This window comes from Chionomys nivalis, chromosome 5 (genome assembly GCF_950005125.1).
Source record: "Chionomys nivalis chromosome 5, mChiNiv1.1, whole genome shotgun sequence".
Lineage (NCBI taxonomy): Eukaryota > Metazoa > Chordata > Mammalia > Rodentia > Cricetidae > Chionomys > Chionomys nivalis.
In genome coordinates this window covers 77,716,621-77,732,430 of record NC_080090.1, presented here as the reverse complement: position 1 = coordinate 77,732,430, position 15,810 = coordinate 77,716,621, and positions in this window count along the sequence as shown.

Here is a 15,810-nt window from a genome sequence, read left to right as displayed (position 1 = left end):
AGGGAGGGGGAATGGAGTGGGGGAGGAGAAGAGGAGTGGGGATGGGGGAGGGAAGTGGGGGGAGGGGGCAATATTTGGGAGGAGGGGAGGGAAATGGGAAACGGGGAGCAGGTGGAAATTTTAATTAAAAAAGAATAAAAAAAAAGAATTATTCTGAATGGCAATTTATACTGAAAAGTAAAAATTATTTTTCTTCAAACTTAATTACTGAAAATAACTAGATAAATCACATGACAGCTTTCTTTTTTATTATTTAAATAACATTTCAAATTTTATTTTGCATACCAACCAGATTCCCCTTCCTCCTCTTGTCCCATACCTCCCTTTTCCCATCTACTTCTCTTCCCATCTTCTCCTCCTCCAACTGCATTCAGAAAGGGACAGGCTTCCCATGGGCTTGCAGAAAGCACGGAGCACCAAGTTAAGATAGGACTATGCTCCTCCACTTATGCTTAGGTGAGGCCAGGTTACCTAGCTGGGTAAAAGGTTACCCAAAGCCAGCTAAGTGCCAGGGAGAAGTCCCATTCTCATTGTTAGAAGTCAAGCAATACCATTTTCACAAACATGCAGAGGACCTAGATGGGTACCACTATCCCTGTTAGTCTAGGGCCCATGAGCTCTTGTCTCTTTGGGTTCCCTCATCATGACCCTCCATATGACAGATTTCTTAAGAATGCTTGGTAAGAAACACGTGTTTAGCATTGATATTAAGGGAAGTACAGCTGTTAAATTGTGCAATGATAAAAGAAAACTGAGTTACAAGCTTATTTTGCAGGACCAGCATATTTTAAGCATCACATTAAGTACCCCACAAGATGTTTTAAGTTTCAACATCACTTACTTATGATGAAATTTGCTCTTTGTGAAATCCAAGCTGATCAGGTGATACATCAATACCTGCTTAGTAGAACAAATCCATTGATTTCTTGTATATTTCATTAATCAACTTTAGTAATAAAATTCCTAGTCAGCAAAATTTAATTTATTTTTATTTGAGATATGTAATAGAACATGTAAAACTTTAAGAAATAATCTCAAAAATTTAAGTAACTGGGAGTGGTAATGTATACTGTGAATATTAGAAAATATAGAAAGTTCAGAAATGATAACTATTCCAAAATTATCATTATTAAAATAATATGAAAGTTAATATGTATTTCTTATAGTATTATGGTGAATTAAAACATAATATACCATATTTTATGCAAAAGATTAAAACAACTGATTTTTATTTAGACAAAAGCAAAACAAATCTACACACTAGAGGAAGTGTTTATCATGTTCATTTTCAGATCAATTATATGAGATTTATATTCTGTAATGAGATTTATGATGAGTAAGAAAATGTCTTCATATTAGAACATTATAATTACTTGAGGTTCAAGATTCATAAAAAACAAGGAGAGATTGTGTCTGAATAGGCATAATCAAATAGTTTCTCAAATATAAAAATGTATTTATTTGTCATAGAAAGAGATATGTGAGGAAAATTTATTTCATTTTCTTGCCTTTGAGTAACTTTTTTCAAAAGTGTCAGAAAATATTATGTGTGGAGCATGAAAGTAATATGATGAATACCTGGGCTTTTTATAAAATATCACAACACAAATAACCATCAGGAAAAGAAAGCACTAGACACCCATTTTGTAAAAATTTTGTGTAGAGAAATGCCAGTGTTTGAGCAATTTCCTGAAGAAATCTCCTTAATTTCTGTTACCCTTGTGCTTTTTATGAGTGAGAAAATGACATAAACAGACTTCAAGCACCAGGGAGCATGGATTTAGGTTTTTGTGCTCATAGGGAAGGGTCTAATAAATAACATAACAACACATTGAAAATTTGAAGTTTTAGGAAACTAAATGCCCATTGAACACTACAAGGAAGAAAACAGAGGGAAAGGAAAAACCACAGATTCTGCTAATCTTAGGAAGGCAACCTTGGCATCACTGCATTGTTTTTACCATGCACTGTGAAGCTCAAATATCTTTCTGTATAAAGGAACTTTAATAGAAGTGTTTATATGCCTCCTGTATTAAATTAAATGTTACAGTATTCAGAATAGCAAAGAAGTTGAGGAAACCTGATTGACAGATATGCAACTGTGCTATATACATTACTGAATTGATGGAAATAAAGATTATTATGTTAAACCAAAAAGACTAAGTAGAGAAAGATCAGAACCCCATGATCTCATTCATATACAAAATCTATGCAAATCAATCTCATGGAAATTAAGAGGAGAACTGCTCTTAATTACAACAGCTAGGGAGAACTGGGCGTGATAGAATAATGGAAAACTTTCATGAGTGGACAATCAGTTACAATGAGATGAGTGTCATCTCTTTTGTTGTGCTTTTGAAATAGATATGATGGCTGTAAATGATTATAATTTACTATACATTTACAAGATGATTTCACATATTTTGATTATAAACAAATGATTACCATGTAAACATGTTTTGGAATATCACATCTTTGAAATATTTTCTCACCTGTGTACCCCACTAAAGTAAAATTTATTTTTAAAATGCTGAAAAGTCAGTCGATGTATTCCTAGGGCTTACAGTTACATACAAATATGTCACAATATTAAAATTTTACAGATAATGTTCTATAAATATTGATATAAAAAGATACAAATCTGCACTAGAATGAAAAGGACACATAACATTTAGTCTCTCTGAGGTTAAGGATGAAAGTCATTTCTTTGCTTGTGTAGTGTCTTTTTTATGTATGAGAAAGCATCATTCTGAAGATTTTATTAATTATATCTGGCAATATCTTGAAAATAAATATTTTAATAAATACTATTCTGAGTTAAACTCAATATATTTTTCATTGCTGCCAGATATCTGATATTGTGACTACATTATTAGTTCAACTATATGATTTATTTCTTAGAATCTAAAATTTTGTTTCATAGTGAAAATTTGATATTTTATACATATAATAAATGTTGAAAGGATGTAGTTCTCCACCAAAATGCCAAGGTGATATGCACAATGCAAAAAGCTAATGGGATTTGAAGTGTAATGGGTTTTAGCAGGAGAGAGATAGTACAGGAGGGAACTGGCAAAAAGTTTTGCTGTCAGAAAGTATATTGAATAAAAAGAATACTTTAAATGCAAATTAATTTTACTTTTACTTTTAAAATGGCTACAACAATTTTGGTTGATTATTCAGTTTTTATTATCATGATTATTTTTATATAAAATATAAAATTTGTCCCAATATGATGATTATTTATTTTCACTAACAATGACAGAAAAAGTCTGGAAATCCTAAACCACACATACATACATACAAACACACACAAAAAAAACCAACAACAACAAATCAAACATGCAACTAAGGAATCTGAGAATTGTGGAAACAGCTTTACCCAACACCAGTTGGTATAGAATAATAAATGATAAGATTTATAAAAAGAAAATAAAAGTACTTTACAGACTGTGCAGGTTATTCATGTATTAAGAAATATATAAATACAAGCATGTTCATGCATGTAATAACAATTAATTTTAAAAAATGGGACATAATTTCAAAGAGAATATGGAAGCATATATGGAAGGATATGGAGAGAAAAAAGAGAAAGTGATATGATGTGATTATAATCTCAAAATGTAAATTTTTTTAAATGGATATAATTTTAATAAACTTTTGACAGATATTGAATAAAGTGTTATACTATTTATGACATAAAGTGATATTAATTGCATCTGTAGATGTAATAGAGGAATTTTTAGACTCTTCACTGTATTGTATGTCTCATCTCTCCCAATACACTAGAGAAAATTATCAAGAGATTTGAGTCAGGTTTACTTGTCAATATTATGTTAGTCATAGAGCAAAAATGTATGACTTCTGGAGTATTTTATTACATTTATGTAAGACATTCAACTCCACTTCTCAGAAAAGGCTCAAGAAATTTGTAGCCTAACTTTAACCTCACTATCTTTGTTAAACTCTCTGTGTCATCAATATTTCTTTTAGAAATTTGATACAAGTATAACTTAGTAACTAAAAATTTTCACGCTGGTTTTCATCTGATATCTTTGAAGAGAACTAAAAATTTTCATTTTACTTTCTTTCCATTTTATCATCTTTTTACTTTTACACACTCCATGCTGTTAGATTCCTTAAAATCTCAGTATGCAATTGAGAGGAAACCAATTTTGCAGGCACACAGTGCTGTCAGCCTGAGAGTGCCTCTTCCCCCTGCCACACGAGCAGATTTCCATAGTTTCCATCTGCTTTATTCTAATTTTACCTCACATGTATATTGCTGCCTAAGTTACTTTTTCAAAAGAGAATGATAGAAATAGATAAATTTCTATAGATACTTCAAAATCATTTTCCTAAGTTATAATGCTATCTAAAAACTGTTCTGTTCTTCCTCTGGAATAATCTGTTTTCAGACCAATGGATTTGTCTACCTAAACCTGGTGACAATTTAAAAGTCATCCCCCCCCCAAAAAAAAGAAGAAAAAAAATGAAAAAGAAAATAAAAGTCATCCCAGGCTCTGCACAACAGTTTAGTGATTGGGTATATTTCAGGAACTCCCCCATGACTGTCAACTTGGTTATTCTTCTCTATTGACGTGTTCATCTGGTTCTCTCTTTCCCAGCTGAAAAGCTTGGATCAAAAGCATGTGTGATTCTAATTTCTCTGGGCTTCTTTTTGTTTGCCACCAGCCTGAGCTTTGTATTACATGAACTGAATATTTAAACAGATTATCACTGAACCTCTGTTTTACAAATCCTCTATCCTTGTAAGATTACAATTAGTCCAATATTTGCAGTGCTTTCTTTATCTTTATAATCATCTTGTGAAATTCACTATTTATGTTCTAAACTTCAAACATATTACTGGTCTAAAAGTGACCCCCACATACACATGGAGAGAGACACAGAGAGTGACAGACAGACAGGCAGAGAGATAGAGAGACAGAGAGAAATAATGAATAAATTACCTACTTCTAACCTACATTTCATTTCCAGGGACAATCATATTTTTAGATAAAATCCTATTTGTTTTCTTTTGCATTATATTAACATTTGTTAGTGAGTAGGTCACTTTCCTCAATTTTGGAAATGTAAAATTAGATAACATTAATTTGTCTTGGGGATTTGTCAAGAAACCTGATTAGGAAGATTAAGTAATAAAATAACAAAAGAATTTTAGCATTTGTTACAGATAAAACACTCAGCTACAGACTTTATAAGCATGATTGATTACTTCGCAAAACATATTTCATTGAGAAAAAACCTAATTAAAGTGCATATAGATTTTTATAATAATCTTACAACACAAGAACATATATAAGCAACACCATTTTCCCAATAAGTAAATTAAAGAAATCATATTAAATTTATTTTATGCGTTAGAGTCTCCCTTGGGTATTCACTAACTTGCCTATGGCTCCAGGCAATCATATTTCAACACATTTTGTAACATACAGTCTGTTCTTTGTCATTTTTTATTGATGAGATCTCTCAAGTAAATACTACTCTTAATATTTTATACTAAACTTTCTTTGTACTTCTTCTTCATAGAAAGGTCTTCTGTGTCTTTTAACTATTTTTTCTTATCAGAAAGTTTTATATATTATGCTAGGCAAAGTTAACAATACAGTAATGTTACCTTATTGTAGCATAGGTAAATGTTATTTTTATTCAATTCCTACAGAATAATATTTTCTTTCCTTTTATTATCCTTTATTTTTATTTTTAATTTTATTGAGCTCTTCATTTTTCTCTGCTCCTCTCTTTACCTATTCTCTTCCCTTTAACCTTCTCCCAAGGTCCCCATGCTTCCAATTTACTCAGGAGATCTTGTCTTTTTATACATCATTTGATGTTTTTAACTTTGTCAAAAAACAGGTGTTTGAAGGTATGTGGATTAATATCTGGGTCCTCAGTTTGATTCCATTGGTCCTCCTGTTTGTTTTTATGCCACTACCAGGCAGTTTGCAATACTGTAACTCTGTAGTAGAGTTTGAAGTCAGGAATTGTGATGCCTTCAGAAGTTCTTTCATTGTACAGGATTGTTTTGGCTATCCTGTTTTTTTTTTTTTTTTTTTTTTTTTGCTTTTTCATATGAAGTTGAGTACCATTCTTTCAAGGTCTGTGAAGAATTTTGCTGCGATTTGGATGGGGATTGCATTGAATCTGTAAATTGCTTTTGGTAAGAACATGGGAGATCTTTTCATTTTCTGGTGTCTTCTTCAATTTCTTTCTTCAAAGATTTAAAGTTCTTGTTATACAATTCTTCCACCTGTAGAGTTAGAGTTACACTGAGATAGTTTGTGCTATTCGTGGCTATTGTGAAGGGTGATGTTTCTCTGATTTCTTTCACAGCCCTTTTATCATCTGAGTACAGGAGAGTTACTGATATTTTTGAGTTAACCTTCTATCCTGCTACATTACTGAAAGTGTTTATGAGTTGTAGAAGTTCCTTAGTAGAATTTTTGTGGTCGCTTATATAAACTATCATATCATCAACAAATAGTGAGAGTTTGACTTCTTATTTTCCTATTTGTATCCCCTTGATCTCTTTTTGGTGTCTTATTGCTCTATCTAAGAATCAAGAACTGTATTGAGTAGATATGGAGTGAGTGGACAACTTTGTCTTGTTCCTGATTTCAGTGGAATCACTGGGAGTTTTTCTCCATTTAGTTTGATGTTGACGGTTGGCTTGCTGTATATTTATTATGTTTAGGTATGTTCATTGTATCCCTGCTCTCTCCGAGACCTTTATCATGAAGTGATATTGTATTTTGTGGAAAGCTTTTTCGGCATCTAATGAGATCATCATGTGGTTTTTATTTTTCAGTTTGTTTATATAGTGTGTTACATTGACAGATTTTTGTATATTGAACCAACCCTCCATCTCTGGGATGAAGCTACCTTGATTATGGTGTATGATGGTTCTGATGTGTTCTTGGATTCAATTTGCCAGTATTTTATTGAGTATTTTTCACATCAGTGTTCATGAGTGAGGTTGGACTATACTTCTCTTTCTTCGTAATGCCTTTCTGTAGTTTGGATATCAGGGTAATTATAGCCTCATAAAAAGAGGTTTGGCAATGTTCCTTCTGTTTTTGATGTGTGGAATAATTTGAGGAATACTGGTATTAGTTCTTCTTTGAAAACCTTGTAGAATTCTGAGCTGAAACCATCTCATCCTGAGGTTTTTTTTTTTTTTTTTTGAGACTTTTGATCACTGCCTCTATTTCTACAGGAGTTATAGGTCTCTCTAATTTGCTTATCTGGTCTTGATTTAATTTTGGTAAGTGATGTTTATCCAGAAAGTTGTCCATTTCCTTTAAGTTTTCCAATTTTGTGGAGTACAGGATTTCAAAATATGACCTGTTTTTGTAAATGTCCCTGGACTGAATCTCCTGTAGCTCCTGTGGAGCTTGCTTTCTCAAACCCACTCTGTCTAGGTAGTTGGTTCAATCCCACTCCTGTGGAATTTCTTGCCTCAGGCTGGCTCCAGCCCAAGGTGGATTTCCTTGCCTCAGGCCTGGATTGTCTCACAAGTATATCTTCCATTTATTTTAGCTTCCTTTTACCTTTCTTTTAGTTTACTAATAAAATAAAATATTTAACAGAACTTTATACTTACTATGTAATGTTTGGAGACAGGAATGTGTTATCACTGACAGGTATATTTTTTCAGTTTATACAATTAATTATATAGTTGAAATCATAAATTGCCAAAAATGTTACCTCAGCAATCTGTTCTCCTTGCCTAGAAGCTAACACTGAAAAACATATTGCATTAATTAATACTGCCCCTCTTTGCATCTTTACAACTCTAATATATTTAAATCAGAAGCATATAAATCTGTAATTCAGAAAGATTTATATAATTAATAATTTTTGCATACTTTACAAAGAATTCTGCAAGTTTCATCAAATCTGCACATACTTTAATTCTAGAGGAAATCAGAAATTTCAACTTCTCTGGATATCGTGTTAGGATATACTTTAAAGTGTTGTCTTTCAGTGTATCCATGTTCTTTCAGGAAACACAGTGACAAAGGCTGTTTTCTTGTGGAACAAAGACCAACCATGTATTAATAAAAGAGAAGTGGGAATTCCCATCTGAATCATTGTTAATCATAATGTGGGACACGGATCAGGAATCTCTAAAAATTTGTTACAGTGGAAGTCATTAAATCAGAAGAGAATAATTTAGAAGTTTACTGACTGAGAATATGTTTTATAAATGTATCTTTAACATTTGATTCACAGTAACCTAAGACAACAGTACTCCAAGCAAGTATTACAAAGTACGCAGTAAGGTAAATCAAATTTGTCTGTGGTAATGTGTCTTTGTGTCTGTTTATCCATCCATTCTACCTTTATATATATACACATGTGTGTGTGTGTGTGTGCATATATGCATGTATGCTGCACCAGCATGCTTGTAGAAGAAGGAGAGCTATGCAGGATTTAAGAAGTATGTATCATTTTCCATCAGTTATTCTTATCTTTCACTACAAACAGAAATGATAATGTGTGTCTCTCAGTCCATACTAACTATGAATTCTCCCTTTCTCTTTCTACCTTTGGTTGAAATGGATTAGTAACTTTTCCCTTATTAAATACCTAGTGTTTTCAGTTGAGGATGGAGCTGAGATTTTCCTTAGCATACTTGAGTCACTGTTTTCCATACAAATCACTATAAAATAACAGTGAAAATAAATCAAAGAATAATCAATACTAATGCCTCAGTGTGTTGATTTTATATTTTCTCTGTGGTAATAAAAGATATAAATGAATATTGGGATTTGGGTGGAGATTAAAAAATTTCATAGAGTCATTGGCTGCTAGAAAGTAGATAGTTAAATGCTCTGAGTACCACTTTTTCTTAAGACCAGATTAAAAAACAATCTACTGGAATTCAGTATTTTCCTATCTATTTGCACCACATTGGGAAAAAAAAAAAAACATTCTTCTCAATTAACTGTTACATTGAGAATAGCATGCTTCTGATTTTATGTAGTTGAACTAGTCTCTTCTAAGATAATTTCTCAGCATTTTCCCCATTAGTTGTTCAAATCAAAACACTACTTTTAACAATGCTTAACGAAAACTCTTTTCATCACATAGTGATAAGGAAAGTACTAATGGATTGTTGCTGATTGAAGTTATTATAAACATTTTATTATTAAAACAATCTGCAACAAAGGCAATAATTAAAGACATAAAGAACATTGATATGAAAACTAGCAAGGCAGCGTTGCATGAAGGACTTGAGGAAGGAAATGGAAGAGAGAATTGATGCAATTGTATTTTAACTTAAAAGTTAAAAATTAAAAATAAAACAGATGATATTCAAAATATAGTAACAGATCAAATAAAACTGTTGAACAAATATGATTCTTCATCTATCGAACAAAACTTTGGGCATTTAATGTATTGGGTACCTTAAAAGACATTTAAAAACACATAACATGTTGGCAATTAATATTTTGTACTTCACAACATTATTATATTGAGATTATGGCTTTAAGTATTATATGAAATATTTTTTATTATTTGAATAAAAATACAATTATATTGATTGTGTTAATTCATTTTCAAGCATTATTCATATTGCTTTTACTATTTTTTCTCTATTGAGATAGTAATATAATAACATAATTTTTCTTTCTTTCCTCTAATAACTCCCATAAACTCATTTTTTCTTGTTTTCAAATTCATAACCCTTTTATTAATTTTTCTTGAATAGATTTATTTACATATACAAACATATATATTCCTCAGTACAACCTGTTCAGTATGTGTAATGTTGCTTGTATGTATGTTTCAGGTTAGGGATTTGGTTTTAAATGACTCGTTGCAGTGCTGTTCCTTGGTTAAGACCATATCGCCTTAGTTACTTATAGTTCTTTGTGTGGGCTTGAAGCCTTTGGTTTACCCCAAAAACTTTGTCATTTCTAGTGTTGTTGTCATTGTTCAGCTCATGTTTATGCAAACATGTTTGTGAGACTTTATGATTGTAGCTTTTGATGTTACTGTGAACCACATTCTCACAGCTAACTTCCAATCTTCTGGCTCTTACGATCTTTGTAGTCCCTCTTCTGCTATGTTCCCTGAATCTTAGGAGTTCGAGTTGTTTTGTAAATGTATCATCTCTGACAGGAATCGGCAACTCTGCATTTTGATTGGCTGTGGTTTTCTGTAATGGTCTCCATCTTTTGCAAGGAGAAGTGTTTAAGGATGAGAGTACACTTATGTGTTAGGATAAGGACAAATTTTTAGAATGCAGTTCAGGATTATGCTGTATTATGTTAAGTGAAGTGGTGTTTTCAGGTTCTTTTCTAAATTCTCTTATTTTACTACCTCTGTGTTTCTAGAATCAGTAATAATTTCCCCCTTGTTGAGCAGGTATTATGTTCAGTAGAAAGCTATTTTTGTTACAGCTTTAACCTTAGGATTAAGATATCATGCTGGTCATTATTGTAGTTCATAAGTGTTCTAGATGAATAGTACTTCAATCCTTTAGAAAAATCTATGATGTCTTTTATAACCAAAAGCCAATCCTCAAGAGGAAAGCATTTAAGTCATTTCTATTAATGGGTCTTTGGGATCTGTGTTTGTAGGGGGTGGTGTCTTCAGCAATAAGAACTTCTTACACTTTTGGGACAAAGCAAGGGCAATAAGTTGACTGACAAGTAAGAAAAGGAGCATTTCATACCTATCTTTGAGGGCTCCTATTGGAAAGTCTTTGCCTCTTAGAAGGAGCATTGTCAACCCACATGAGAAAATTTCATTGAAATTAAATACTTATTTCATGCATAGACTTTTGTGGATTAATTTTTAGGTAAATAGTTAATATTATACCTTAGACTTTCCCAAACATCCTTATTGAAATTATACCCTCCTTCCTTTTTCTTAGGTATTTGTTTTCCTCTCCCCATTTGTAATAGAGCCTCACTCTTTTCTCCATTTCTCTTATCAGATAGATTACTTGTAACTTGTAACCTTTTCTTTTGCTTCTTGACATCCATGCCTTGGTTTCTGTAGTTGCTCCAGACTAGGTACTGAAATATAAAGATTTGCAGTTACGAACCACCAATAAAGCAATAAGCAACATTTGTCTTTCTAGGTCTTGGTTACTTCAATCAACAGAGTCTTTTCTAATTCAAACTATTTGTCTGAAAAATTTATATTTTCTTTCTTCTCCCCCTCTTTCATCTTTCACCACTCTTACAGTAAAAGTTCTGTTTGCTCATTTTTTAAAACTGTCTGTGTATTTTTGCAATTCCACATGAGTTTTTGAACAGTTTTTCATCCTATGTCTGTGAGAAATGAGATACGAATTTGATCAGGTTTGTATTGAATCTGTAAATAGCTTTTGATAAAATGATTATTTTCCCAATATTAATTTTATCAACCACAAATATTGATGACTGTTTATTACAAGGAGAGGCAACCCTTTGTTTGTCATGGCCACCTGCCACCTGGCTAGCTTACACCCAAAATAACCACACAGAAATTGATTTCATTAAAACTCTGTTTGGCCCATTAGCTTTCTTTTTTTTTTTTTATTCTTTTGTACTTAAAATTTCTCCCCGTTTCCCATTTCCCTCCCCCTCCTCCCACATATTGCCCCCTCCCCCCGCTCCCCTCCCCCTATCCCCACTCCACTTCTCCTCCCCCCAGTCCACTCCCCCTCCCTCTCGATACTGAAGAGCAGTCCAAATTCCCTGCTCTACAGGAAGACCAAGGTCCTCCCACTTCTATCTGGGTCCAGGAAGGTGAGCATCCAAACAGGCTACGCTCCCACAAAGCCAGTTCATGTATTAGGATCGAAACCTAGTGCCATTGTCCTTGGCTTCTCATCAGCCTTCATTGTCCGCCTTGTTCAGAGAGTCCAGTTTCAACCCATGCTTATTCAGTCCCAGTCCAGCTGGCCTTGGAGAGCTCCCAATAGATCAGTTCCACTGTCACAGTGGGTGGGTGCACGCCTCGTGGTCCTGATTTCCTTGCTCATGTTCTCCCTCCTTCTGCTCCTCATTTGGACCTTAAGAGCTCAGACGGTTGATCCAAATTGGGTCTCTGTCTCTCTCTCGATCCATCGCCAGATGAAAGTTCCTGTGCCATTCTACTTGGCCTCTCGTCAGCTCTCATTGTCCACCACATTCAGAGAGTCCGGTTTTTTCCCATGTTTTTTTTCAGTAGCAGTCCAGCTGGCCTTGGTGAGCTCCCAATAGATTGGCCCCCCTGTCTCAGTGGTTGGGTGCACCCCTCATGGTCCTGACTTCCTTGTTCATGTTCTCTCTCCTTCTGCTCCTCATTATAACCTTGGGAGCTCAGTCTGGTGCTCCAGTGTGGGTCTCTGTCTCTATCTCCATCCTTCGCCAGATGAAGGTTCTATGGCGATATGCAAGATATTCATCAGTATGATTATAGGATAGGTTCATTTCAGGTTCCCTATCCTCAGGTGCCCCAATGAACTAACTGGGGAAATTGCCCTGGGCTTCTGGTAGCCATTCCAGGTTCAAGTCTCTTGCCAACCCTTAGGTGGCTCCCTTAACTAAGGTATGAGTTTCCCCGCTCCCCCATCCAACCTTCCTTTACCCCCAACCACCCCGATTCCCCCAGTTCCCCTCATCCTCTCCTTCACACTTTTCTCTCCCCATCTCCCCTCATCCCCATCCCACCCCACCCCCCAAGATTCCCATTTTTTGCCCATCAATCTTGTCTATTTCCCATAGCTGGGAGGATATCTATATGTTTTTCCTTGGGTTTACCCTCTTGTTTAGCTTCTTTAGGATCACAAATTATAGACTCAGTGGCCCCTATCCATGGCTAGAAACCAATTATGAGTGAGTACATCCCATGATCTTCTTTTTGGGTCTGGGTTACCTCACTCAGGATCGTATTTTCTGTTTCCATCCATTTGCATGCAAAATTCGAGAAGTCATTGTTTTTTACCGCAGAGTAGTACTCTAATGTATATATATTCCACACTTTCTTCATCCATTCTTCTATTGAAGGGCATCTAGGTTGCTTCCAGGTTCTGGCTATTACAAATAATGCTGCTATGAACATAGTTGGACAAATGCTTTTGTCATATGCTAGGGCATCTCTTGGGTATATTCCCAAGAGTGCTATTGCTGGGTCCAGGGGTAGGTTGATCCCAATTTTTCTGTGAAACCGCCACACTGATTTCCAAAGTGGTTGCACAAGTTTGCAGTCCCACCAGCAATGGATGAGGGTACCCCTTTCTCCACAACCTCTCCAGCAAAGGCTATCCTTGGTGTTTTTGATTTTAGCCATTCTGACAGGTGTAAGATGATATCTCAAAGTTGTTTTGATTTGCATTTCTCTGATCGCTAAGGAGGTTGAGCATGACCTTAAGTATCTTTTGGCCATTTTAACTTCTTCTGATGAGAATTCTCTGTTCAGTTCAGTGCCCCATTTTTTAATTGGGTTAATTATCCTTTTAAAGTCTAGTTTATTGAGTTCTTTATATATTTTGAAGATCAGACCTTTGTCTGTAGCGGGGTTGGTGAAGATCTTCTCCCAGTCAGTAGACTGCCTTTTTGTCTTAATGACAGTGTCCTTTGCTTTACAGAAGCTTCTCAGTTTCAGGAGGTCCCATTTATTCAATGTTGCCCTTAATGTCTGTGCTGCTGGGTACATAGGAAGCGATCTCCTGTGCCCATATCTTGTAGGGTACTTCCCATTTTCTCTTCTATCAGGTTCAGTGTGTTCAGATTGATATTGAGGTCTTTGATCCATTTGGACTTGAGTTTTGTGCATGGTGATAGATATGGGTCTATTTTCATTCTTCTACAGGTTGACATCCAATTGTGCCAGCACCATTTGTTGAAGATGCTTTCTTTCTTCCATTGTATACTTTTAGCTCCTTTATCGAAAATTAGTTGTTCATAGGTTTGTGGGTTAAAATCCGGGTCTTCTATACAATTCCATTGGTCGACTGCTCTGTTTTTATGCCAGTACCACGCTGTTTTCATTACTGTAGCTCTGTAATAGAGTTTGAAGTCAGGGATGGTAATGCCTCCAGAAGTTCCTTTATTATATAAGATTGTTTTGGCTATCCTGGGTTTTTTGTTTCTCCATATAAAGTTGATTATTGTCCTTTCAAGATCTACCCTATCAGGCCCAAAGCAGTTTCTTTATTCATTAACCAATGAAAGAAACACATGAACAGAAGAAACTCCTACACCAACTGTCAATTTTTTGTGTCTCTTTCTTCAGAGATTTAGTTGCTTTTTTAAAAAAATTATAGTTACTCTTCCTTTCCTAACCTGGATTTATACCAAGTTATTTTATACCTAGATATTTGGCGGGAAAAAACCTCATTTAGTCTATTATGTTTTTTAAGTTGGTATGTATCTAAGGATAACTGTGGCTTTCTAACCTCCCTTCTCCACTCCTGAGTTGCTAGAATTACAGGAATGTACCACTCTAGTCAGCTGATGCATTTCTTTGGATGGAGTGTACAGCTTCCTGTATGTTATGTGAGAACTTTACAGACTGAGATCTCTTCTAAGCCTGGATCAAATCATTTTTCTATTGCAACACATATTGTCAAATTGAACTTGAGCTCTTATAAAGGTTTTCATACCTGAAAAACACAGTTACCTTTTGAAGTATAAAGTGCATCTATCAAGTTCAGAAACTAAGAGGTTCAAAGAGAGACACAAGCTTTGTCACAAATGTACACACACCTCAGTCTGTTACTTACCTGATAGAAAACAACATCTCAAGACGCAAATTTGTACTTTCTATCAGCGTTTTGTGCTAGGGTTTTCTTCTAACCATTTCATACACTTACAGAAATCAAAGATATTATTTATGATGTACAGTTCACAGCACCCCCATGCATACATCACTTTTAGTGGATATTCTCTGCTTGAATAAACTTATAAGTTTTCCATTATTCCATTATTCATTTGTGACTTTTTTTTTTTTTTTTTTTTTTGGATTTTCGAGACAGGGTTTCTCCGTAGATTTTTGTTTCTAGTCCTGGAACTAGCTCTTGTAGACCAGGCTGGCCTCGAACTAACAGAGATCTGCCTGCCTCTGCCTCCTGAGTGCTGGGATTAAAGGCGTGCGCCACCACTGCCCAGTGACTAACTTTTTAAAGATAAAAATTGTACCTTCGTCCTCTTGCACAAATGGATCACAGTGATGCAATATTTATTGTATGAGTGGTAACTAGGGCATGCTAAAACTACTATGAATATTGGATGGCTACTGTTACAGATGCAACTGACATTTTATTCCACAATTAATTAATTGTTTATATAATTTGCTATAGAGACAATGTCAAAGTATATATCCCAGAATGGCCTTAAATTCAATACCTTTAATGTAAGCTTTCTTAGTGCTATGATTACAATTGTGCATTGCCAAGTCAGACATGAAATAAATACTCACTAACATAACAATAGCATTTTAATTACTGTTTCCAGTTAAAATTATATAGAAATGTACTTATGCATTCACACAAAATAATGCTTAATTTTATAAAAATTAACTATCCAATTGGGGAAAGTCCTCACATTGTTAATATGTTTGCAACCAGGCATGATTAATTGAGTTTGATATCTGAAACTGCCACGGTGAATCAACTCCTGCATGTTGTCCTCAAACCTTCACACCCATATGCATGCATGTATACATGTATTTACTATATGAGAAAATTATCAATTGAACATGAAAATTGAAAATAAGAAGAAAAAGCAACTTTTGTTAGTGACAAACTCAATGACAAAACGCTTAAGGTTTTACATTTCTATAGCATGTAGAATTACA